Consider the following 27,739-nt stretch of genomic DNA (forward strand, 5'->3'; position numbering starts at 1 on the left):
CGTATACAGCATCTGTTATAAAAGTATAAAAGGTTAACTTAAATCCTGGCACACAAAGGAGATGTCAGACCAGAACAAATCAGCATGGAAAATTACCTGGAGGAGATACAAGGTTAAGGTGGAGCATATGTACAGTTAAGAGGATGTTCATGACTAGTGGAATGTGTTTTTCAGATTGCAAAGACTGGAAGGTTAGAAATGACATGTCTATTATGAATCAACATAATTCATATTCTGCAGCTTTTATCTGACAAAAGAAAATGTGCCTTATTCTTCCCTGTGCAACTCAAAATCCAAACAAAGAACTATAGACGTGTCAACTTTCATCTCACAGAAATGCTTAGGTATTTTTTAAAGAAAAAGAGAACACTTTTTAAAAGATTATGCATTGCCTGAGTTAGGATAGTTAAGAAGATAAATAAGAATAGATTTGTTTTTATAGATGAGCCTCTTTCAATCAGTTATTGTAGGATGGAATAATAAAACTTATTAAAATACTATACATATAAAACTAATCATTACAAATAAAGGGACTGCACTATTACAATTTTAGATTGAATTATGCAATAGATTAATAAGGATCACAAAGGTTTAATATTCATTCAATTGAGAGAAGAGTTCAAGTTCCTCTTCACTTGAATCTTGGTGGGCTCTGTGAGTGCCTTATGAATATAGCTGCAATAATTCCATGCCGGTTTCTGGGCCACAGCCTTAAGAGGCTAATAGCATCCACTTTTTGTCTCTTATGGCCCTTGCTCTTAAAGCCCTAAGCTGTAGTGTGAGTCCAACTATCCTCCTGAATAAACTATGTGGTGGAGAGGCCCTGAGATTACCAAATAAAATAGCCCAGTAGAATCCAGCTCTGCCAAGATCCCAAACATGGGAGTAAAGCTGTCTTGGATCCAGCAGACCACCCCAGCTATCTTCGGCTACTACCAAGTATTCATGTCATGGAATGTGGAGCTAATAATTGTCCAGAATGAGCCTGCATTAATTGCTGTTTCACAAAATTATAAAATATATTAGAAGGTAGTTATTCCAAACCACTAAATTTTGGGATATTTTCTTAAAGTAGTAGATAGGTGGGCTACTAAATACGACTAATTTCATTACTTTTAGAATTAATTTTAAGAATTAGGATATGTTCAATTTAGGATTAGTAAAGTAAAAAAGCAAATATGATACCTGAAGAAATAGAAACTATAAAATTGTATGTCACAGTGACACATTCTTCTGAAGAAGTTCTTATGTAATTATATAGATAAATCTATCATAATATTTGTGTTTTTTCACCATCCTGCTGGGTGAATCAGGTGTGTCTTTTTAAAGGTACAGGTTCTAAACCATTGTCTCAAACTTGGATTTAGAAAACATGCAATGTGACATTACACGTGAATTGCCTGTTAACAACTGTCATAGGTATCAGCTGAAACTTTCTATCCTTGTAAATTGAAAGCCCATCACACAGACTGTTAAACCCCTGAATTTCTGCAGTCTTTGTGAAGTTTCTGTGGAAGAATAATGGTGACTTTTCCTTCTCCATTCTTTTCTATACGTCTTCATTTATAAACTTCTAATTCCACTTAGTTCATGTTGGATCATCTTACCATTCTTCTGGGGATCATTTCAGACAGACATAAAGTATAGTTTTTTTACTATTATCACTATTTCCCATTGAAGTTGTCTACAGAAAGCATTTTATGTGTTTCGGACTCCAGTGAAGGTTTGGTGAGGTAAATGTATTACGCCAACTATGCTGCACTCCCAATGTATTTCTCTCCTTCTCCAGGCACCTCCATTCCAGCAAACTCAATTTCTTACTTTGTTTTTTAAGAAAGTTGTTCTCTCTACCCTTTACATTTTTGTCAGTTGACTTTTTAATAGCTAAATATGTATTAATACATATTAATGGACTTTGTTAATCCTAAGACAGTATTGCAAAGTTCACCCCCAGTAGGCACAGAGGAACTGGCAGAGCTTTGTTTCCATTTTAATCATTTTCCTATCCCATGTGTTTCTGTGAGTATAGGGAAAATGGGGAAAGGGCACTTTTGATATACCATTGGTTCTAGAATTGGATTAATAAATCATGCTTAAACAAATCCAATATTATATACTGTATTGAACGTTACTAAGGATTTCAAGGATACAGACAATAAGGAGGTTTGTGTGAAGAAAAGAGGGCTATGGGACAGGAAGAGCCTTTCCTCTGTTCTTTCCTTCTCACACCAGACACGCATCTTTGCTTAGAATAACAGAGGAGATATATAAGTGAGGTTTTTTAGAGTTATTACGTCGCATTGCAGAAAGAGTATTTAAATTATGTATTATAAGCATGAGGAATATTATTTCCATTTTGTACCCCAGGGAGTTGTATAGCTTGCATGACATTCTCTAGGAAGCCAAGCCTCCAATCCGTAGATCTTGATTTTATTTACTAAAAATAACCCTCAATCAGAAACATTTTGCTAATGGCATTCTATATAAAAAGGACTATTTCTTCTAGAAAATATTATTTTTGTCTTTACCTAGAGGTGCAGGTGACAAGGAGATTACACAAGGTCACTTGTTTTCTTTCCTTCTCTGAAATAATGAGGGTCAGTCTGGTAATGTGTGTGACTTGATTACAGGGTGGATGCTTTAGTTCCTTTCTTTCTCTCTCTCTCTCTCTCTCTCTCTCTCTCTCCAGATGTACATGTATACCTTACTTTATTTTCTGTGGTCCTCTTTAGACTTCATTAACTCAATTTTTACTAACAATAACTATTAAACCTATAAGGCAGGTATAATTGTTTTAACTTTAAAAATAAAAAGTTATTTGTGGTTTGAGGGATTTCATTGCACTCTTCTAAACTGACATGATTTAACATGCAGTCACAGCACACGTTCAATGCACCAGGCATTACTCTAGATACTGGGGATTTAAACAGGGCTGAGACACCACTGCTATGTTGCTGTGACCCTGTATCATTCATTTAAATATTGAAATGTTTCCTTTTAGGCCCCATTTTGGATCCACTTTTAGGGTGATCAAGCCACAGAAGTTTTACATCTGGCTCGGGAGGCTCACATGATTCTACTGCAACTCTGAAAATAGATTCTGTCCATGTAGTTAAGTAATCGCTTTCATAAATCTTGCCTCCCTTCCAGTTTTAATAGGGAATAGCCAATTTACAAGGCTAAGTGGTGCCCTGCCTGAAACTCTCATCCTGGATGTCGCTGGGCCACCCTTGCAGCCTCCCTTTGAGCCTGCCACAGCTCTACACACAAGCCCCTGGCCAGAGTCAGCCACACCACAACCCTATTACCAGTGCTGGCACATAAGGAGACCACTGTCTCTTGACTACCTGGCTCCATATATCCAGGCAGCCTTCCACTGGCTCAGGGTTTTTCTTTCCCCTCCTCCATCTTTGAGTTGCTCTTATGTGGTCACTCGTGGAAACTGTAGTTGTTGCAGCTCTTCCTCTCTGAGTTCCAGAGAAAATCCCAGAAGGCAGGGAGGTTTTTTTTCCTACTAATAGCCTCAGTCTGAATGGAAACACCTCAGGATCTGATATGATGTTCTCAGCTGCACAAGCATTTCTGAAACTTGTGTTACACAATTTCGGGAGAATGGTGAGGTCTCGATGCATGATTAAGGACATGTCATTCCTAAGATTTGTGTTCTACTTTCCGCCAACTGGTTGCAATTTCCCTTTATTTAGTAGTAAATGATCATTAAAATGAACCTAAGTTCTGCTGGATATTTCATTAGCAATATTCATCTTCATGACTGATTAAAAAGAGAGTTAAAGCATATTACAAAACACTTAATCTCAGGTCTGTTTATAACTTTTTTATTATAACTGTTTATAACTATTTATAATCTGTGGTCTGCTTATAACCATTTTATTAGATATATTTTTAACTAATTTCAGTAATAGATTAACTATAATCATCCCTATTTTACAGATGAGGAAACCGAGGCACTGAGATAGCATCTAAATCTTACATGGGGGAGTGAGGATTTGATTCCAGGAAGTTAGGCAATGGAATCTGCACTCCTGACATTAATAATATGATACCACTCCACAAAATACCTCCTCTCATCTGGCCTAACAAAATCGGTTTGCCTTAAAAATTTTTGAGGTTTGGTTGATGATGTTTCATTATTTCAAAGTCTTTATTCCTCCTTGGTTTTTGATATGTGAGGTTCAGTAGTGTCTAGTAGGAGTGGAATATATTTCTCAGCACTTTTAAAGTTAGACTTAGCAGTGTGCCTTGCTTTGGTCAATGAAATGTAGGTGGAGGTGGCAGTGTTACGGTTCCAATAGAGACCTTTTAGGCATTACCATTTGCTGCTTTCTTGTGCTGCTCTGTCATTGCAATGAAAATATTTCCTGGGTAACTACTGCTTCCAGAGTAATGTTTGACACATGTAGCAGATCTAAACCTAACCTTTAGCTTGAAGCCAAGCCCAGATAATATGCAGCTTGAAACCAAGGTGCCCAGATGAATTGACCTAGATCAGCCACAATCATAATGGGCCTGCAGAACCAGAAGCAAAAGAGTAAAATGCTTATTTTCGTACAATATTGAGTTTTGGGGTCCTTGGTTTGCAACATTATTGCAGTAAAACATGACAAATACCTTCAATAAAAGATATATTGAATATATTAAAACAGCAGATATTACTGTAAGTATAAAATTCTTAATATAATTGCAATTTTTCCACAAAAAACAAATGAAGCTTTGGAGTTATGAATAATATTGCTGATATTAAGAGAAATGGAAACTACAAATAACTTAATATCTATCAAATTTGTGAAGAAGTTTTGGAAATTTTTATATTTTTCCTTATATCAAATCATAACTATGATAGCCATTTCAAACAAATCTGATACCAACAATTTCTTAAAATCCAAGTGTTTTGAAAATAATTAGAATAATATAATAAAAAATTAATACTGTAACTCATATCACTTTGACAGTATTTGGTAGTATAGTTTAATTTTATTTAGAAAATGAAAGAGAACATAGTTTTAAAACTTTTGACTTCCATATATTGTTGACCCTTGAATAACACTGGTTGGAAGTATGTGAGTCACTTATAATTGGAATTTCTTCCCCTTCTGCCACCTCTGAGACAGCAAGACCAACCACTCCTCTTTCTCATCCTTCTCAGCTTACTCAACGTGAAGATGATGAGGATGAAAACCCTTATAATGATCCACTTCCACTAATTATATTTACTATTCTATTAATGAATGGTAAATATATTTTTCTTTCGATTTTCTTAATAGCATTTTCTTTCCTTTAGCTAACTTTATTGTAAAAATGCAGTATACATATAACATATAAAATATGTGTTAATCCACTGTTAAAGTTATCAGTAAGGCTTCCAGTCAACAGTAAGCTATTGATAGCTAAGTTTTAAAGAAGGCAAAATTATCTGCTGATTTCTGACTACATGAGATCTTGGCATCCTAACCACCATGTTGTTCAAGGGTCAACTCTAAGTTTATATTACCATACCAAGTTTTAAATTCTGGATATTGCTCTTAAATAAAAAAGAAAAATGGCAAATGCCCTTTCCTTGGGGGATTTCACCAGATTATTTCACCAGAATAAAGTTAAGGGACAAATGAAAATAATACCAAAGACATTGTATGGAATTAACTCATAAAATATTCCTGAGTTATAAACTAAATTGTCACATCCTACAATCTATCTTATCTCAAAAATTTTATGCTACTGAGGCTAGTATGCCATTTTTGTATAAGGGGAAATTTATGAATGAATTACTTACATTTTTTGTTTGTCTTGTTTTGTTCCCATTATGTTTTTCTGTCTGGTGAGACTGAATGGAATTGTTTTTTGGAGTTTGAAGATTATAAAATTTGGAGATTCTCATTAAGAAAAAAACCATAAATTTATTAATATGAAATCAGTTTTGAAAGTGAATATGTAAAAAAAGAAAAGAAGTTATAACAAATTAGGCTTAGAGTGTCTGGTCCCTTAGGCAATCTATCATGAATGCTTAAATAGAAGAGCTTGCCAATTGTACCCTGCACAGTGCAGGGTGCAATTTATATTTATTTTCAAATAAATATATTTGAAAATAGCCACAAAATTTTCCCTCTCTCAGGTGCTGTGCAGGGTGGGGAATGGAGGACTAGCCTTACAGTACATTGATCTCTATTTATTGGTGACATTTTTCTTAATCTCCACTTAATTTCTGTACTTGCTCTTTTTAAAAAATTTTCACAATTTGTTTTTTACTTGTCTTTATTCATTACACAACTTTCTAATAAGTTTATTAAATGCACTAAGTATAATAATCAATGCTATATTCAAAGGTACATCTGACATACCTCCTGCCCTCAAGAAATTTATAGCCTAAGAGAAACTTCTATGGAAGTTAAAAATTATAAAATAATGTAAGTAGTACTGTAGTTGACATTTTCTATAAATATTAGAATTAGAAAACACAGAAAAGAGTAGAAAATTATGCCTAAGATAAAAGCAGAGACTTTGTGGAGGTGAAAAATCTTCGGTTGAATTGTGAAAGATGAGAAAGTTGTCACTAAGAAGAAAAGAGTAGGAAGGGCATTTTTAAGTGGAGCCATGGCCCAGGAGTAAAGGTGTGATCAAAAGCACAGAAGCTCAACAGTTTTGGACACTGTTTAAAAGGAATCATTAGCTACCATGACTGGAATGAAGTATATTAAAAGGGTTATGGATCTTAGGATAGAAAAATTTGATGCTGCTCTAGGAGCCTAAACCTACTGCATAGGAACTATGAATGCAGTCTATTGCAGAACGAGGCCAGATGTGGCTCTATTTCAGAAAGACAATTCTGGCAGTGATGTGCAGAGAAAATTCATGAGATGAGATTTGAAAGAGATGAAGTGGAAAGACCGATTAGGAGACTGTTTTGATCCCAGCCAGTTTGCACAGTGCTGCTTGACTTACGAAAATGGAACCTTTAAAGTAAAGAGAGTCAGTTTGCTAGGAGATAGAATTCTTTGAAAGTAATATCAAATGGTTTTTAAAACTATTCATTGATTCTAAATGAAACAAAATCACCTTTATCTTTTGATTAATGTTCAAAAGTGATAGAAAACTACTAATAAGCAAAACCTGAGTATGAAAAAGTTATTCATTCTAATGCTTTTTTTCTGCGAAAAAAATAGATTTTTATTTTGAAACTGATTGTACTGAGTATATTCATAAGGCTTAAATGATTGAGAAAACATGGCCAGATTGAAAGACTAGATTGTCTTCCAGTTGTTCAATGTGCCCTGAGTTGATTTTTATCCTTCCCACCAAGTAACCAAGTAGATGAAAAGGATGAAATGTCAACAGGAGAGAGGAGGATGGGGGAAGTATAGGGGTGAAGAATTATAGGTGGATGGAAGCTGAATAGAAACATCTAAGACAAGAGCATGGGGGTGGTTCAATATCTTGAATAAAAGGGATAATAGATTATTGGGGAGAGACATGAAACATCAAAAGAGCAGAGGAATATTATGGTGGAATAATGCTGAAAAAGGCAAAAAGCTACATCGTTTAGAAAGTGGGAGAAAAATCAATAGCCTTTTTATGTTGAATGACTGGAATATATGACTGGAAAGACCAGGTTGCACATGATTTCTATTGACATACTTTTTAAACATATATTCAATATCAATTTATTATCTTTTAGTCCTTTTAAATGATATCAATCCACCCAGGGAAACAATTTGCTTGAAGTAATGAGCTGTACTGAGAGTTATTGGACTAATGTCTGATTAATCAAAACAACGTCCCATTCCCATCCTCTGATTTCTGGTTTATCACAAATCACATCTCGAAACATTTGCCTTAATAGTTTATACTGGCTCTGTATAACTCACTCTGTTATGAGTGATATGCACTCTGCATGTATATGAGGATATGCGCTCTGATAAATTTTGTGCATATCCTCTTACTTGACCTTAGAAACACTTATAGCATTTAATCTTTAGCCTCACCTACCTTCTGCTCTACTGGGCTAATTAGATAGGCCTCCCTTTCTGGCAAGGTTAGCAAATATAATTCATAAATAGACGGGAGCTTATTATAGTGGGTAAAAAGATAGGAGAAAGACATAAAAATTTTCAGGAAGAAAGAACAAGAAAGACATAGAAATTTTCAGGAAGAAAGAACAAGCAAGATAGTTCCTGCACACAAAATAACTTGCGCTCGAGTGAAAGATATGCATAACTAACACTAGACAGTGCAAACATGGCCAAAAACCTGGGGGGAAATGAGTGTTTGCTGAACTGTGATCCAGAATGTTGATTTTTTGGTAAAAGGGGATGCTTTTATATCTCAGAGGCAGAGGAAACCTTTTCTCAAGCTTGGGAACAAAAAAGAGAATTGGGTGGGGAGGGTGACATTTAAGTGTTGTTCCAGCAGTGTGTTGCAAGTGGAACATAATCTTCATTAGAAAGGAAGAGGTGAGCTTGGTGTTCATTTTCTCTCACACAGCAAGATATTAGAGTGTGTTGTGGTGTCATGGAAAAGCAGGGGTTTTCATTGATTTCAAGTTCTTCATCTTACTGTGACTTTAGGCAAACTGTTTGTTCTGAATCTCTGATTTTTTTAATCTAAGAAAATAAATACTTAATAATTAGTAGAATAAAATGTGATGAGATAATGTATGCTAGCATGTGGGAAGGATGCATAAATTAAAAAGTAGGCCTTTTCATAAAAATAATATGTTTACAAATATATGTTGTATTCATTCTTTATACAAAGATAAAATTTTATCAAAATTATAAGCCAAAATTAAGAGAAACAGATTATATTATATATCCTTTAGGCCATTGTAGGTGTCTATTATGCCTAATATCATTCCATTTAAGCATGGACATAATGCTAATTTGTATGGCAGATCGTATGGGGTTCAGCGTAGTGAAACTTTATTTAAAATGCCATGTGTATTATGTTAAATATTTTATCCTACTCCACTTCAACTAAGGCCATTGACACTTATTATGCATTTTTGTGTGACATTTTGGATGTCATACTTCTTGAAGTTTTCTTTAAGGCAAGACTTAATGCTTATCCTTGGTAGACAATCCCTAATATTTATCCTTCTCTTTTGCACAGAAGTGGCCATATCACACAATTTTGACCCATGGGACATAAATGGAAGTCGACTGATTTTTCCCAGTCATTGCTTTCTGATAATGAGATCTATTTTATTTTTCTTTTCTTTTTTTGTCCTACTAAAAATGCATGCGATTGTCATAGCTGAAACAGCCTTGTTACTTTGAAGAGAAAACTAGCAAATATAGTAGCTAGGCCATGTGATACTGCTGAATTAGTGTCAGTATCACCTGCTCAGGACCTCTTGCAATGGAAGATGAAATTTGTTTAACTACTGTGATCAGCTCTTTGATTATTGGAAGTGACACAGAACTAAACTTAGTGTTCTAAGTGTTTTGGCTGATCTTGTGTTACTGTTCATTCTGAATCCCGACACATCATATTCACTTAGAAAGACAAATACTGAGTTTCTTTTTTTGATAGTCTAATCCATTTCTGATTGCCCAGTTAATTTTCTTTTCTTGGTCTATCTGACCACTTGAATATGAACAGTGTCCTGATAAATGCTGAGGCTGTATACAAAAGTTCTCTTTCTCACTCTCTTCCTCTCACCGTTCGTTACTCTTCATTGCTCCATAAGATACATGAACCAAAATCAATGTTAAGCTGTTTTGAGATACACTTTCCCCAAATTCTATCTCATCATCACTGAAAGATCCTTCTATAAATACAGCCAAGTTATACATTTCTTCAAAAAACCTGATGCTTCACAGTAGCAAAAGACTGAGATATTTTAATGTTAGAGAAAGATTGGAAGTCTGTATTATATGGTATCCTGAAAGCAACAGATTTCAAAATATGTACCCTGTTGAACTGAGGATATAGAGCAGAGAGAATACTGAGAACCTTGCTCTTTCAGGTTTAGAAGTTTCAGTATTCATTATGCTTTTCCTAAAAAGTTAGTTAAATTAAGGATTATTTTATGTAGATACTTAGATCATGACATAGGCCTGTGTTGACTACTTTTCATAGCATTCACTAAAATCCCAGAGGAAAGGGACAAATTTATGCTAAAGGTGAAGAGAATTGAGCTTTATGTCTGAAAGAAGAAAATGAACAAATTATAACTTTGTTAAATGCTAAGAGAGACACAATTTTATGCCTCAAGAGTTAATGTGATCAGGGTCTGTGTTGGGGGTGTTAGCAGGAGATATGATTTAACATAGCATTATCTCCCTGAACGAGAGCCCATCTGCAAGCATTCCTGTTAAGCTGTCCCTGGCTGAAGAAGACTTCTCTCATTGTGAAGACTGAATTGATACAAAGCAAGGTGCAAGGAGAAGATAATCATTCCCTTCTCATTCAGAGAAATAGAGTCCACTTCAATACAGAGGCCATTAAAATGATAGGAGAGGTAAAGAAGTTCAATGCCAAGAGCCAGATACCCCTAGATTCAACGAGACTCTAGGCAATATATCTGGCTGTGGAAATGAAGTAAAGAAAATATACTGAGAGCTAAACAGTGTATTTTAGAAGAGTTTCTGCTAAAGATATAGCCTAGTTAAAAATTTCTATGACTGTTAAATCCTAAAGCAATACCCAGACTACAAAATTTATACCACAGGAGGAGAGTTGACAAAACTGAACGTTTCCCAAAGAGATAAACTTCTATATCGCCAATTACAAGTCTTACTACAGAGGACAATGAACAAGGGAGATCCTACCACAGGGCTGGATCAGAAGTCAGCAATTTGGCTGCCTAAGAACTCCCACCTCTGCCAAGGTATCATGGCCCAACAAGGTGTAGATGTACTAGGCAAATGGCTACTGTGTTGTTGCCCGTATCCCATTTTTCAAATGAAAGTTTTTATAATATTTATTCTAATCATCCCACTGTTATATATTATATAGGGTTGAGGTAATTTGTATTTCATCCACAGGATGCTGGGCCATGAATATGAATTCTGTGATTCAAGGATTTTATAACTGTTCAAGTTGACATTTGACCATGAAAACAACAGGCAATTGTGCTTAAGCAGGCAAGAATCTTCAAGATCTTATTTTTGTAAAATGATCTTCTTTTTTCATGATGGCGAAAACCAGTCAACCAAGAGATAAAACAAAATATATAAAACTCAGAGAGATTTTATTGAAAGTGAGGAATTTTCTGAGCATTGGAATATTTAAATAAAGAATATACATATGAACGACAGCTGGGGTTAGTTATATAAAGGCTGTAAAACCTAGATAGAATGAAAACGATAACATAAAAATAAAATGGCAATGAGGATAGAAGAAATCTGAGGAAATCTAAGAAGAATTTCCTCATCCTTTAAAGTGGAGCATTAAAGATAGTTATTATATACATTGTATCCAATGTCTTCGTATTTTATTTTATTATATTTCCACTTTATTGAGGTATAACTTACAAATAAAAATCACATATATTTAAGGTGTACAACATGATGATTTATATGTGTATACATTGTGAAATGATTACCACAGTCAAATTAATTATCACATCCATTACCTCACACAGTTACCATTTGTGTGTATGTGGTGTGGACACTTGAGAACTACTCTCTTACGAAATTTCAAGTAAATAATATAATACTAACTACAGTCACTATGCTGTATATTAGATTCTCTGAACTTATTCATTTTATAACTGAAAGTTTGTCTTGATATTTTAAATAATCTTTCCTTGTAACATTTCAAGAACCATGCAATATCAAATATCTACGTTAAAGAAACATTAACTTTGTATTCTTACATCCTCATGATATAAATATGCTTAGACAGTTGTATGATTTATATGGTTAGGACATAATATGAAATTGAGACTTAACCCTGGGAAAGATATAACCACTGGATAATTTGAAGTAGGAAGCAATTATTCTGGCAGTGGTGGTTGTGGTGGGTGGATTGCAGTATGATCAAAAATAAATTAGAAAGGTAAGCTTGGTAATAATTAAGGAAATATTAGATGTGAGGGTGGTGAGATTTAGGATATACTTTGAAGAAAGAGCCCATAGCTATCAAGTATGAAGGAAAGAGATCTAGGACTAGCTCCTTATTTTTTTTTTTCTGAAGAATTGTGTGCTTCTTACTGAGATATTAGCATTGAATGCTGATATTTATGAAGCACTTGATACAAATATATAGAGACTCATTTGAATTTCAAATGAATCAAATTAACACTATTGAATAGTATTGTTATTATTCCCATTTTCCAGATAGAAAACTGAGGAATAGATAGGTTAATAACTATCCACTATATCATACAACCAGTAGTAAGTAGCACAGCCAGGAATTGAACATTTGTAATTTCTTAACAATCGTGCTTTTAAATAGAATTGTATAAATGGAGAAGACTATGGAAATAAAAGTTCAAGTTCCATGGTGATGCTTATATGTCTATTAAACATGCAAAGGGCAAGAACTTCAGTCTTCTAATATGATGATCAGGAGACAGTCATACAAAATTAATTAGAAAATATTTATATTTATATATAAATATATAAATTAATATTTATATATAAACACATAAATTAATATTCATATATAAATATAAATTAATATTTGTATGTAAATATAAATTAATATTCATATGTAAATATAAATTAATATTCATATGTAAATATTAATTTACTATTCATATATAAATATTAATTTACTATTCATATATAAATATTAATTTACTATTCATATATAAGTATTAATTTACTATTCATATATAAATATTAATTTAATATTCATATATAAATATTAATTTACTATTCATATATAAATACTAATTTACTATTCATATATAAATACTAATTTAATATTCATATATAAATATTAATTTAATATTCATATATAATTTATGAATTAATATGAATATTAATTTAATATTTATATATAAATAATAAATTAATTAATATATTTATATGTTAAATTCTGCTTATAGCAGAATGGACTTATGTGTAACTTATTTGGCCTCCTTTTGTTTACCATTTAGCCCCTTGTTAGTGTCTCCAATAGATCAAATCATGCAATCAAAATGTATTTTTTTTATCCAAGTGAAGAAACTGAATAAACAGTGCGTTAGGCCATATCACGCTCAAGGAAAGGGGAGATTCTTGTGTGTCACAATTTGGTTGTATCAATAATTACAATTCATAGTTTTATATAGTATTTTACTTTGCTTTACTAAGCACATTCTTATACTTTATATCAGTTTGATTTTAAGTGTCACATTAACTCTACGATGAATATAGTACAGGCATTATTATTCTGCCTTCAGAAGTGAATCTACTTGTCCTCAAATAGGTTAAGTGACTTGTTCAATATCAACCTGAAAATCAGTGGCAGAAATGGGATTGTAACTAGAGTTTCTTTAGTTCATGCTTTCGTTCATTCCAAGGACTTTAGATATAACATTAGAATTGAGAGTTCTGTCTGAATCTAATATGTCCATGTGGCAGCACTATGACTATATGTAATTTAAATGTGCTATGGAGTATTTTAATACAAAATTCTATGTGGTTTAAGGGCATACTTGATGATACTGATTGAGTTTTTGGTTGGTTTTGCTTGTATGTGAAGACAGGATTCTTCAAACTTGATCCTCAGACAACATCCTATCACCCCCACAGAATTCTGAATGAAAAGAAATTATTAAGTATGCAGAGCCTAGGTTTGATCCCAAACCCTATGAATCTCCTAGCCTTGAACTGGCCTGGACTGTGGGCAAACATTCAACTTATTTTAGCTTGCTTTAAACTTAAGCCAATGGTTCTCACAATTTCTTTCCAGTAATGCATCACATTTCTACTCGTGCCATTTCCATGACCATATTCAGATTTTAAAGTTCACTCATTGTGGTTGAGGATTTTTTTTAAATTTTATTGATACATAATAGTTGTACAGATTTATGGTGTACCTGTGATATTTTGACATATGGATGCAATATGTAATTATCAAATCAGGGTAATTGGAATATCCACCACCTCAAACATTCATCATTTATTCATTTATTTCTGTTAATAATATTTTTTTCTCTCTCTCTCTCTCTATTTTTTATAGGGAGGAGTTCTTGCTCTGTCACCTAGTCTGGAATGCAAGGGCACAATCATAGCTCACTGCAGCCCCATATTCCTGGACTCAAATGATCCTCCTGCCTCAGCCTCCTGAGTAGTTGGGACTACAGGCAGGTGCCACCATGCCTGGCTAATTTATTTTTATTTATTTTTCTTTTTTTAAAGATGGGGTCTTGTTATATTGCCCAGGCTGGTGTCAAACTGGCCTCAAGCGATCCTACTGCCTCAGCCTCCTGAGTAGTTGGGAATATTCTAAATATTTTCTTCCAGCTATTTTGAAATATGCAATAAATTATTGTTATTAATAGTTGCCCTACCATTCTAGCAAACACTAGAACTTATTTCCTTTATCTAACTGTATTTTTGTGCCCATTAACCAACCTGTCTTCATCCCCTAATACTCTGTACTCTTCCCAGACTCTGTTGCTCTAATTCTTAAGCTTGTTTCCTCTTTTGATAAACCTAAACACTCAAGACTTTCTTAAAGACAGGACTTTTCTCCCTCTGACCCTGGAAATTATGAAAAGAGCCATCACTAAACCTCCCACTGGAAATCATTGACCTATGCTACATGCAGACCTCCTTTGCATCTGGGCTCACAACATATTCCTGTTTCTTACATTTTAACATGGCAACGGTGAGAAGAGGCAAGGAATGAAAACCTAAAGGAGAAAAGAGACAAGTGAAATAATAGATTTTCTCCAAAACTTACCAAAGAGGTGACTAAACCCATTGATTTCACCTATAAGCATCCCCAAGATAAAGATCTCTTCCAAGCTGCAGACAGCTTTTTTCTCCTTGCACACCGATTTCAGGAAATTTGTAATTCAAAAGAGAACTAAACACTTTTGAAGCAGGATACCAAAATAAAAAATGTAAGGAGAAAGCAGGCTACATGGAGGAAAGCACATTTAATGCTGATAATTAGCATCTAAAAACTGGATACCGTAGTTCCTTGACATCAAGTTTTCTGCTTGACCCAAATGATAACTTGTTCTCCTAGGAGTTGAAGTAGCTTAGAGCAAGAAAGTTGTAAAATTAACAGTGGTAAAAACAGAGACATTGCAAACAATGTTCTCTTTGCTTTTTAATGAAAACATTCTAAGCATTTAAATGGTTAAAAAATGCTAGTTATAAGCCTGTCTTCCTTTGTAGCTTATGTCTTTCCTTGGGGCGTATTCTGTTCATTTTGCTTACTTGTTCTCTTGTCTGCAGTTTTATACAACAATTCACCACAGAGATCCCTGGGTTAAGTAGTGAGGGAAATCATTCTACCTTAAGCATGTTAAGTTTGGATGAAGGCACAGAAATCTAGAAGAAATCGAAACTTACAATTGTGCTTAATTGGCTTTAACTCTTCAACATATTGTGTAGAAGTACATTGGGTAATAATATATACTGTTTCACTGTGCATATGTTAAAATGTAAAATCCTTTAAATGCAAACAGCACTTGCCACTCCATCAACTATTCAAATTGTCAGAGATGTATCAACCAACCCTAACTACCCTCTGCAGGCAATCTGGAGCCAGCCTGCTGTTTAATAACCAGCATTTAACAAGAAATAACATGTAGATGTGGTGTGTGGTTTAAAACATTGTGTTAAGCATCATTAAAACTCATTCTCCTAAGAGCCTTATTAGGAGTCCTTTCCTCACCATAATAAAACATTTCTCTGTGACTGTTTCGATCTAGTTGCTAACAATACAAACAAAATGCCTCTTAATTTAGCATCCCACTAGAGGGCCATTGTGATTGTAGAACTGTAAAGGCAGGGAGAAAAAAAAAACCTAAACCACCCTTCCCAAATCCCACCTAATCAGTGAAATGGAAGCACTGGGAGCCGTTGATTTTAGGATTTATTTTTTACAGTTTTTTCCCCTTTCCTTTCACTCGGTGTGTGGTTATTATTTGGGGCTGTGTCTTTGTTCAGTACTATTATGGAAGTTTGCCGATGACTTAGAAATGGGCCCTGCCTCACAGAGTCAGCAATACGCAGTTGTTGGATGGGCTGGTGGTGTTCCCAAGACAATGCGTACGTGAAACTTCTATAAAAATTCATGTGATCTTGATGCTAACATTTATTTGAAAAGAAAATGAAATTTGCTTACCCTACAATTAGCCTGAAGTTCTCTCATCCTGTTATTACACAAGAAAATACATGCATAATTGTGTCAATTAATAGAGATAGTAATTCAAATCTTCTATGACAGAAACACAGAACAATCCAATTCTCTTTCACATCTTCCTCCTTTGAAAATGTGCATGCCAGTTTTCTCGGCACAACTATCCTCACTGCTTTATAGACAGTTACAGAGTTAACAAAATCAACAAACCACAAAAATATTTTGATAGAGGATGCTAACGAATTAGATTTAGGGGAATCTCATTCTAATATTTCAATCTATTGAATAGTTCTTCTAAGCCTGCAATATGTAAAGTGAGTTAAGTGAAAATATTCTAAGTGACCAGTTGATTGAACTTGACCTTTGCTTTCTTTTGAAATGGACCACCAAGGAAGAAGAAAGTATTTTATCTCATTTTTAGTTAATCTTTCCTATGAGATTGCGACAATATGTCATGCATGGGTCTATTTTCGTTCATGCTGTTTTTATACAAATGCTGAAAGGAAGAAGTATTTGTACCCCAGATTGTCAAAACTCCCCTAAAATATGGAATAACTCTCAAAGGTTTGTTAAATTCATAGTATTTGCCACTAAAATATATTGAGGTTCAGGAATATAGTGTTTGATATTCAACAAAACATATTAAATCACACTTTTTAGTTAATGGAGGATGATTTGCCTTTAAATTAAATTTGAATAGTTGAAAATATTTGGTATTCCTCACAAACATCAAAGTTGTCTCTTGTTAAAATAAGCACTTGGTTTTATGCTGTTTTAGTAATATGAGCTATAAATATTATTCTAATATGAGTTGGTAGGCCGTATAAACTAATGAGATCACTCTCGTAAATTTTCTCTAGAAACATTTGGGTTGAACCATATCAAATTTCCATTTTGTAGTTCAAAAATGGTCAACAATCAGCAATTTCATATGATTCAACTGTCTCTCCTTGAGATTAAAGTGGATTTCAAATTCACTTTAATAATGGTTTCTCTCGATACAAGGACCATGGTTCAAACAGCCTTTCCTCATGAAAGGATGACTAACACATGTGTATTTCTGTAACACATTCTTCCTTAAAAATCAGAGGAGAAGACCCACAAAACCTTTGTTAGTGAACTAAGCATTTCTTCAAACAAGTTCTATTTGAAAGCGCATGTTGATGGTGAAGGACAAAAGCCATTGAAGATTGAATTACTTACCTGTAAAGGTGACATCTCAAAATAGTGCGTAATGTTTATTAGGGGAGACTGATGTATTTTTTCTCTCTATCTTATCTCTGTATGGGTAAGACTGTGAATGCACTACCTTTTCACCACATTAAAATTCACTCTGGGCCCAGTAAAATCTGCCAGTTGATTCCCAAGAGGCCCTCTGGGGACAGAGCCATTAGTGAAATGCACAATGTAATTAGAGTGTAGACTGTGAAATTTATTCACAGTTGTATGATATGAGATTTTTTACCTGCACTTAACTGTGGTTTTTCTTTTGAAATCCCTCCATATCGTGTTTTTCTGCAGCATTTTTCTTCCATACCTCTTCTCAAGGCATGTGTTTCAGCAGTTTAGAGAAGTTACACAATATTCTATTTCAATAGAAAGTATGTCATCTAAAGTTAGCCCATAATAAAGGTCTTATGGAATTCACAGATTTAATATATATGAGGTCATTATGTTTTAACTCTTATAAATAAAATTTCAAATAGGGTTTATGATAATTTTCCAGAAATGGAGAATCTCACAAAATAACTTGCTGTGTTCCAATGTATTGATGTGCAATAAAACAAATTAAATGCTAAATGTGAATTTCCATTCATTTAAAACCTATTTTTTTTTAATGCTTCCTCTCAGGCTATACTGGTTATTGTGGATCCAAAAATCCAAGGATACAGACTTTGCCCTCAAATTATTTACTGCATAGTGGGTGGCCTGAAAAGCAAACATAAGCACTAAATATGGAAAAATGCAAAAGGCAATGGGACCGTAAAAGGAACAGGTTTGTTTACTGAGAAAATTCTTTTTACTTGTTGAGACTTGAATACTAGGAAAATATCTTCCGGGCAAAAGAGACCAAATAAATAACAAACCCACAAGTACAAAACCTTGAAGAAACTTGGAATGTTTGAGTACTATAGTTCAGATTGTTGAAGAATTAAGTGCCATAGAGGGAAGAATTGAGAGTAAAGAGCTGGCTGAGTAGTGAGGTCTAGATCTTATAGGACAGTGCATGCCATGAAAATAAATACAAATTTCACTCTTCATAGAAGTGCAAGGCAATTCAAGAATTTTGAGCAGTTGAGGAATATAGTACATTTAATTGTAAGTTTGATTTCTCTGATGGCAGTGTGGATAAATAAATTGAACAGGGGTGAGACTGAGGGGTGAGGTGTGACTCCAACAGCCCAGTAAAGAGATGATAAATGTCCAAACCAGTGCACCTGAAGTCTGATGAAAGCAGAAGCATGGACAGGAGAGAGATTTAGAAAATGGAGTTGACTGGACTTAACTGATTGAATATGAAATGCTGGGTAAAAAGAAAAAAGGATTTAGGATGATGTCTGGTAAGACCCTCCCATTTCTTTCAATTCTCATCTGTATCCTGGGGGCCATCTAATTATTTCTTAAGCCCATTCTTCTAAATTTGCCATTTTCATTTCTAATATCTACTTCAACACATTGTGCCCCATGGTTCTCTTGCTCCCAGAAGTGCTCCCCTTTGGATGTACCTTACACACGCCATCATCATTTGCCTTAGCTCCAGCTATAAATCTGTTTTTCAGGCTTAAATATTATTCTTCTTTATTTCCCATATCCAATAACTATGTAGCTCTATACATTTTTCTTAAAAATATTTCTCAAATCTCTCTACTACTTTTTATTCCCACTCCCACAAAATTCTTGTGAAATATCATTTTAGCTAATCTCCCAGTCTTGCCTTCCTTCTGTCCTGCTCTCCAATTCACACTTCACAGTGAAACTAAAAAATGTTTCAATACTTAACTAGACACATGAAATCGTTAATCACGGCTTTTAAACTTTGATCTCTGCCACCTGCTCAAACCAAATCTCACACCAGTGACTCTTCCCTCCATACAAGTAATTTCTGTAATTTGGCTGTACTGGTCTGTCTTCCTGCTTTAGCAACTTCACCATGTGCTTTTCTCACTTTCTGAAATGCTCTTTCTCTTCTCCCACCTCTTAACACAAATAACTCTAATGTTTCTGAAGCCAGCTTAGGTATCACTTCCTTAGGGAAGTGTTTGTGATCACCCCAGACTACAGTAATACCCTAGTCATAAGTTTACATCATGCTCTAAATCACTTCGTTGTATCAGTGAATAAATACTCTTAACAGGGAATAATGTGAGACTATAAAGTTGGAGTGTTATGTTTCTGCAATGGGATGGTCATAGGTGAAGGGATAAAGTTGAATGGAGGGAAAGGTAATTAGAATTTAAGAGGTCCAGGATCTGTGAGATTGGTTTGTTACGTGTGTCAAATACAAGGAAATTAAAGAACTGCAAGATAATAGCAAGCCCTAGAGGGGTGACCAATAGGGTAAACTAGGTACAAAACTCTGTAATGAATGCATAGGAGTTCAATGGAGAGTGACATTAGTCTAATTGTGAGGACATTAAAGAAATTTTTTTTAATGTGTTGTCCTTGGCTGCTTAATATTTGTATTTCAATAGGTTTTTGGGGAACAGGTGGTGTTTGGTTACATGAATAAATTCTTTAGTGGTGATTTCCGAGATTTTGGTGCACCCATCATCCAAGCACTGTTGGATGTGTAGTCTTTTACACATGGTGTAAAGGGTGCACTGTCCCAATGTGTAGTCTTTTACCCTTGCCACTGTATATATATATTTTTATATATATATATTTTTATATATATATAAAAATATATATATACACTGTGTATACATATATTTTACCGTGTATATATTTTACCCTGTGTATATATTTTACACTGTGTGTATATATATATATTTTACACTGTGTGTGTATATATATATATATACACACATATATATACGTATATATATACATATATATATATATACCACATTTTCTTTATTCACTTGTTAATTGCTGGACATTTGGACTGGTTCCATATTTTTGTGTGCAGGTATCTTTTTCATATAATGACTTCTTTTCCTCTGGGTAGATACCCAGTAATAGGATTGCTGGATCAAATGATAGATCTACTTTTAGTTCCTTAAGGAATCTCCACACTGTTTCCAAAGTGGTTGTTTACATTCCCACCGACAGTGTAAATTGTTCCCTTTTCACTGCCTCCACACCAACATCTGTTATTTTTTGATTTTTTGATTATGTCCATTCTTGGAGGAGTGAGGTGTTATCACACTGTCGTTTTGATTTGCATTAGAAGGAATGAATTTTGAAGAAGTGTGTGATGCAACGAGCTAGAAACAGCAATAAACTGCTACTAGGAAGAAGATATGGTATTGACTTCTGAATATAGAAAGAGAGTTCAAAGTAAGATGGAGAAATAAACCAAGGAGGTAGATATATGGACAAACGCTGAAATGAAACTAATATAGAAGAAAGATATTAAGAGAGAGTTATACCTGGTGAATGGCAATAGATGACAGGAGAACAAAGGGAATTTCTCATTTCAAAATTTCTGAATAGAATTTAGATTAAAATTACTCTGATAAAAGAATTGACACAACTTTCTATGTAGGTAGATACATAGCAATTATCACCTGCTGATGAATCTCAATTGCATTAAAAGGATGAAAATTAAGTAGGTCTCTATGTCTAAAAAGTAGGAAGTGAGGACACTGTGATGCTTATGATCAGTTAGAGGAGAAGTACACAAACCATAGACTGTGAGCCAAATCTTGCCCTATGGCTGTTTTTGTGAGAACCATGAATTAAGAATTGTTTTACATTTTTATATGGTTGAAAAAATATCAAAAGAAGAATACTTATTTCTATTCACTGTTTTGATAATAGCCATGCACTGACTGTTCTAAACTTTTGCATTTGTTAACTCACTTAAGCCTTACCATGAACCTGTGAAGTAGATACGATCAGTAATTTTTAGGTGAAAAAACTGAGACTTCTATATAGGTTAAGTAAGTAGTCAAAGATTACAAATCAGTCAGCTGGAACTGAAACCCAAGGAGGGTTCCACAGAAGCTATGGTTTTAACTTGCTTTCTTATATGAAAGAAAGATTGTGATGGCAATCTATTAAGTTTAACAAGAGAGAAGCAGGAAACATATTCTGATATAATTCAGAATGAAGAGCACTTGCTTTATTGAAGCAAGGAAAGACTTTGTAGAATGAAACCATGCTTCTATCATGATGATAGGGAATTGACTTTAAATCCTAATTAATGTTATCTTCCCCCCAAAAGAATTTATTATAATTAGTAGGTCTGTATTACAGAAATTATACTCAACTTTTATTATTATTATATTTTGAATTTTTTCAATTAAAATTTTTTGGATATCTGTTTTTATTTTTTTGTTATGTAAGTACCTAGAGTTTTCCGAATTTTGTCTCTTGACCTGCAAAGTCTAAAATCTAACATAGTTAGTAACTAGCCCTTTATAGAAAAAGTTTAATTACTCCTGTGGTATGGTTTGGCTGTGTCCCCACCCAAATCTCATTTTGAATTCCTATGTGTTGTGGGAGGGACCCAATGGGAGGTAATTGAATTGTGGGGGTAGGTCTTTCCTGTTCTGTTTTCGTGATACTGAATAAGTCTCAGAAGATCTGATGGTCTTATAAGAGGGAGTTTCCCTACAAAAATTCTATCTCTTTGCCTGTCACTATCCACGTAAGATGTGACTTGTTCCTCCTTGCTTTCCACCATAATTGTGAGGCCTCCTCAGCCATGTGGAACTGTAAGTCCATTAAACCTCTTTGTTTTGTAAATTGCCCAGTCTCTGGTATGTCTCTATTGGCAGCGTGAAAATGGACTAATACACTCTGGCTTAGGGTAATAACCTGCAAGTTACTCATTCCAACTGAAAAATGAGATAAGCATGAATTATATAAAGTCATGTCTACCATTAATATTTGATAAGACCATTAAGCATTTTTGCATCATATCATGTTTAGATTTCTCTTACCAAAGTCTTTGATCCATTTTTCAATCACTCCTATTTTCTTACTAACTAAAGAAACCAAACTAGAATGTCTCTCAGTGCAGGGAGTTTTCTTTCTCCACAGGGGATATGGCCATTGGGAAGTACATCTGTTCTTGCTGTTTGAGGTTTCTTTGTTAGCTTATTCCTCCCGCACAACCAGTATCAATTGTCCCCTATGCATATACTCACTTCATTTCTGCCAAATTTTGCCAGATGTTAGTTGTGTTACTGAGACAAGAAGATGGCCAATATCCAAAGTCCCAGATCAGGTGTCTCCTGCCAACGCTCACCTTAATTTCTAGGGGATACATGTACACAGAAAATCCCTCTATATAGCAACTCACAGTGACAATTTCAGTTTCAAGCCAGTTTTATCCTAGTATGCTGTTATATTTGCCTATAATAAAGGTGCCTAGCATATCTTTGCTGTCTCCAAAACCAGGATTATAATATTTAAGTCTTTTTAGTTCATTTTCCAATTTTTTTCACATCTATGTTTCTAAGTGAAAATAAATGTGATGGTATTGATGTAAATAGCAAATGACATTACATCTAGACCACGAATTTCTAATTAAAAAAGTCAGAATGCCAAGAAGAGAAAGTTGTATAGATCCCATTGTTTTGAGAAGACTAGTAAAGGACACAGCCAGACAGAGATGAGCTTTCAGGGGGAAGCCAGGAGAATAAATTTGCTTTAATTGCTCCCCTTTCTTCCCCAAATCTCTTCTAAGATGTCTTGATTGACTGACCCCAAAGCCAGAGTGTACCAGGTCAAAAAGCAAGGTACGAAGGGGGTTGGGGGTAAATTTGGAATACCAGATAGAAGACATCTCTTATTACTTCCCTTTCAAAATTCAGTCAATGAAAACTCACCCATGTTTATGTGCCTGTTATTGCACTAAACCTGGATATACTATAGTAAATGAAGCTGACTCATAGTCTAGTCCATGGGTCACCTGGTGGGCAGTGTAGCATTATAGAATGAAAGAGTGAAATCAATAAGTGCTAGTACTAGAGGGCAAGAACATATGCAGAAGAAATAAACAGAAATCACAAATGAAGTATTATTCTATTTTGTTTGTATTTTCACAACAGATGGTTGAATGAAAAACTCCAATAACCACAGAAGACTGATTTAATGATGGAATACTATCAGTAAAGCTCATTTAGAATATGTAATTAGATTTCATCCTTGATTATATGTGCAAATACTTCCTAAGAAAATAACCGTTTAATAGCTTAATTTTGGTTTAGAAGCCATTTCCAGGCTTTGAATCTAATGTTCTAAATGGTTTCTAAATTTTTGTGTAGTATGATATTCTATGAAAACAATAAGCATTAATAAGTTAAAACTTATTATTTCTTACATTATTTCTAAGAAAACAATACTGACATTAGAGAAAAGAAAAGTTTCTGTAGAAAACCTATTACACTGTGGTATAAATCAAGATAAACCTGCAGACATCTATTTTAGGTATGTATTAAAGTTAATGTAATAAGACTGGCACCCCAAATGCTACTATTAAAACTTTTATATCAATGACAATGCTATTACTACTAATAACCATCTATAAAAATATAAAGATCCTGCTCGAAGTAGATTCTGGATTCTTACGAGAGAAGTTTTAAGTTGAAAATCTCTTCAGTGTGCCTTTGTCTCAAAGATGATTCTGGAGGCAAGAAACCAGTAATTAATATAATAGTCATTGATTGTTTTAAGCACCTTATCATGCCCCTCAGATTATATAGCCTCTTTGTAATGAGATTAAAATAGAGACTTGTAGAGCTTGTGTTCAACTAAAATTTTCCAATACATTTTTTCTGTTAACTTATTTGAAGCTAAATCTTTCTCTTAAATGTAATTAAAAAAAACTCTCAAGTTTAGGCATGTTACATTGATTTGTTTTTGTTTTGCTTTGTTTTGAGTCATTTATTCTAGTTTATTATATTTTTTATTCACATTAATTCTACCATCTGGTATATTAATTATTCTTTTTCTTTGTGAATGGATCATAATGTTGATGAAACAAAGTGAATACAGAATCTTGTGGTATTTAAGTAGAGACATTTCTTTCAGCTGACAGTGATTAATTAATCAACATCCGTTTTGTGTTTATCTAACTGCACAGATTTGGAAACTTCATTAAAAATATTATGTCCGATGCATATCCTTAAATATTTCTAAGCCCTGGCTATGTGAAAGAGACTGGGCCAGGTGATAGAAATACCAAATGAAAACCCTTGATCTCTGCCCACAAAATCTCAAAATCTAGCTGAAAAAACTGTCACATTTACAACTGACTTAGTCTGTTTAGTATTGCTATAAAGGAATGCCTGAGGCTGGGTAATTTACATTTAAAAAAAGGTTTATTTGGTTCGCAGTTTGGAAGTCTGGAAAAGTTCAAGATTGGCCATCTGCAGCTGGTGAGAGCCTCAGGCTGCTTCCCCTCATGGTGGAAGGTGAAGGGGAGCTGGTGTGTGCAGAGATTACATGGTGAGAGAGTAAATAGGAGAGAGAGGGTAGAGATGCCAGACTCTTTTTAACAACCACTTCTCAAGGGAGCTAATCACAATCCCCCAACCCCAGGGAGAGAATCCATTTATGAGGAATCTGTCCCCAGGATCAAAACGCTTCCCATTAGGCCTCACTTCCAACACTGGGGATCGAATTTCAAGCCACATATTTAAGAAAGGTAATTATAGAATCAGTTAGAAAAGGGGAATGTATGGGCCAGGAGCGGTGGCTCATGCTTGTAATTGGAGCAATTTGGGAGGCCGAGGTGGGCAGATCACTTGATGCCAGGAGTTCGAGGCCAGCCTGGCCAACATGGTGAAACCCCATCTCTACTAAAAATACAAAAATTAGCCGGGTGGCAGGCACCTGTAATCCCAGCTACTCGGGAGGCTGAGGCAGGAGAATCGCTTGAACCTTGGAGTCAGAGGTTGCAGTGAGCCAAGATAGTGTCACTGCACTCCAACCTGGGTGACAAGAGTGAGATCCTGTTGAAAGAAGGAAGGAAGGAAGGAAAGGAAGGAAGGAAGGAAGGAAGGAAGGAAGGAAGGAAGGAAGGAATAAAAGAAAGAAGAGGGAGGGAGGGGAGCATTGAAGGAAACTGGAAAAATTGAGTTTCTGACTTCTGTATTGAGGTGCTGAGGATCTGAACTAGGACAAGCTTTTACTCACCCTGATCAGTTCCACCTCCACACCCATGACTCCACTTAGTAACTGAGTCACATGAACTCAAAAACATTCTATTTATCTCTTATCTCAGGGAATTCCTTCCAATTGCTACCCACTAAAGCCACTTGCTCTGTGCTATTTTTGCAGACTGCCATGCTTACTCATGGCAACTGGCACTGTTTCTTGGTATTGTAGACTTTATTCCCCTAAAACACAAATTTGATTTCCTAAAGCCATAGCTCATTCTTTCCCACATTTGTACCAGTTTTATAGCCTATGAATCCCAATGTGAGTCTGAGCACAGAACCCTGGATTTGGCCAGGACACTTGAAATGGAGCGGAAGAGATTTTTCAACAAGAAACTTGATCCTTTCCCTCAAAGGTCTCATTGAGTGTCCGAGTAGATTTTGAAGCATCTCTCTTTGCCCCACCTCTTGTAAGTTTCAAAGTCCTGTGGGCTTACTTCTACCACACACATTTAAGGCTCTAGAACAATTTACCATAATACCAGGGCTTAGTTAGAAATTGTGTGGCCCTAGGCTATGCCTACTTTAAATATATCCAGTGAATTTTCCATGAAATATTTCTTTGTGGCAAGTTTGCAATCTCTCTGTAATGAGAATATTTATAATGTATTAACTCTTTTACTTGTACACATTCATACATGTGACACCAGGTCTGCAAACGTATTTACTGTGAATAAAAGCCCCATCCTGGCTAGCAGCCATCACAGAGAGAACACAACAGATGAATTCATTTTGATATTTTAAATCATATGCATTATTATAAATTATTTGTTTAATTAACACCTTCTGCCTTAACAAGGGGTGTTAGCATATGGAAGCATCTGTTGAGCTTGCCTCCTGATGTGAAATGCAAGATTTCTGAAATTTTAACATTTGCACAGATATATGAAGACACATTCAATGTCTATAATCAGCATAGCTCCTCAGTTAATGAAATGATTTTGTGGATACAGTATGAAAAGATTTACAATTCATGATGAGATAAACCATCGTTCTCTGTATATTTGTAAGTATTGTCTTTAGCTCCAGTTTACGACAACCAACTATTCTGGTCACCACAACAATGGAATTTGTTAGATAGTTAGATTAACTATCTAAAGTCAGCATTAATTTGAGAAAGCTTTATGAAAGAAGTGACTTTGTAAAACCGGGTAAGAAAATCCAGTGGAGAAGTAGAAGAGCAGCTCTCTACACATGAGTTGAGATTCAAAATTTGATTTATTTGGCTCAGGATTTGTGATGCCCCATCTATGGTACTTGTAGAAGAAAAAAAAAATCACAATATAGAAAATATGTAAGTACAAGGTTATACTTGAGGGATATTAGGATGAAGTTAACTTACTATGTATGATCAGGAATTTCAGTTTAGTTTGAAAGATAAGTTAGAGTCAGTGTAGAAGCCAAAATGAATAAGTTGGTTGCAATGTGTAAATCAGTGGGAGAAGTTGACTATAGTCCAATAGCTCCAGCTACAGTTCAATCATAGAGTATTTACAAGTGAAATGAGATCTATGATTGCGGGAGTAAAAAATAAATGCCTAGACACAAAAAAAATCTGAAGAAGAAAAGGTTAAAATAAATGAGTCATTATTTTAACCTTTTGAAACTGAGTACTTTAACATCATTAATAATGGAACAATTTTAGAGAAGCAAAGAGGTCTTGCAACTGAAAGTGGGGAAATAATCAACATGCAAAAATATTAGATTTCAGATATTGATGTGCCAGGAGAAATACTTACAAAGCAGCAAAAAATAAAAGTTAAGTCTTCACCAGTAGAAATGTTCAAAAAGTTTGGATATTATTGCCCGACCAGCAAATGGACCAGATACTGTAAATTTAGAATTCTCCTGTGTGCCTTTTCCAGTTTTATTGTTAAAATTGGCTCTTTTCAAGAGATTCTGGTGTGAGTGTGTGAGCGAGTATGTGTATGTGTGCACACGTGCATGCACACATATGCCATTCCTGCCTTCTTACCACTCTGTCTATTTTGTGATGCTGAGCATCAGCATTGAAAATCAGGCAACAGAAGGTTGAGTGCTAAATGAAAAGTGTAAAAATAGAAGTAGCAGACTCAATGATGTGGTGAGATCTATAAGACTACAGGATTAAGGGAAGAGAGCAACTGCTCTTTTCCAGC

This window comes from Symphalangus syndactylus, chromosome 4 (assembly GCF_028878055.3).
Source record: "Symphalangus syndactylus isolate Jambi chromosome 4, NHGRI_mSymSyn1-v2.1_pri, whole genome shotgun sequence".
Taxonomy (NCBI): Eukaryota; Metazoa; Chordata; class Mammalia; order Primates; family Hylobatidae; genus Symphalangus; species Symphalangus syndactylus.